The sequence below is a fragment of the Sinocyclocheilus rhinocerous genome, unplaced genomic scaffold (genome assembly GCF_001515625.1).
Source record: "Sinocyclocheilus rhinocerous isolate Xijiao unplaced genomic scaffold, SAMN03320098_v1.1 scaffold9, whole genome shotgun sequence".
Lineage (NCBI taxonomy): Eukaryota > Metazoa > Chordata > Actinopteri > Cypriniformes > Cyprinidae > Sinocyclocheilus > Sinocyclocheilus rhinocerous.
Window position 1 is genome coordinate 78,732 of NW_015666550.1, and position 827 is coordinate 79,558.

Here is an 827-nt window from a genome sequence, read left to right on the forward strand (position 1 = left end):
GGCTCAGATGTCGGGAGTAAATGGCGACTGCTATGTTCATTATTACATCCAACAACAGAACACCTCAATCGCTTAGGAGTCATTCTTGTCTGCATCTGCTCCGGCGGTGAAACAATGGCGGACTGATGACAGCTCACTCAGGGCGGGTCTAAGGTAAGACACCAGTCCAGTCTGTGCTGAAACGCTACTGTCAGTCAAACTATCGTGGGAGGGGCCTGTCTGTGTGACGTCACACAGACAGGCATCTGAGATCGGCTTGATTTGCGAAAGGGGAGAACATTTAACCAGATTAAAAAAAAACCACTGGGTGGATTTTTATCATTATAGGGTGGTTGTGTACACACACTGCCAACGCACATTTCAGTTCAAACAACTTGTAAAAGTGCATGTAGCATCCTATGACCCCTTTAAGAATTATTGTTGAAGGTGTAGAAACTGCTGCTCATGACTTTAACTGAAATGCATGAAGGAAACAGTTTCACACAGGGATTCATCTAAGATTTGAGCGAGCTATGGTTATGATTGTAATGGAAGCTAGTTGCAACTGAGCCCATGTGATTCTAAAGGCAGAGTACTGGAAAAATACTGGACATCTAAATATTAACCGTTCAGTTTAGCGGTGTGTTATTGTGTGAAATTATTTCTCCAATTTTTCTCCATAAATCATGTTGTCAGCCACGTTGAGCTGTAACTTAAGTCCACTAGGTGGCAACGTTGCAGAGAACATTGTACTCTTGGTGAACTAACTTATATATATATATATATATATATATATATTATGATTTCCCCACAGTTACAAAATATTCTAAATGTAAAAGTGATGTTGA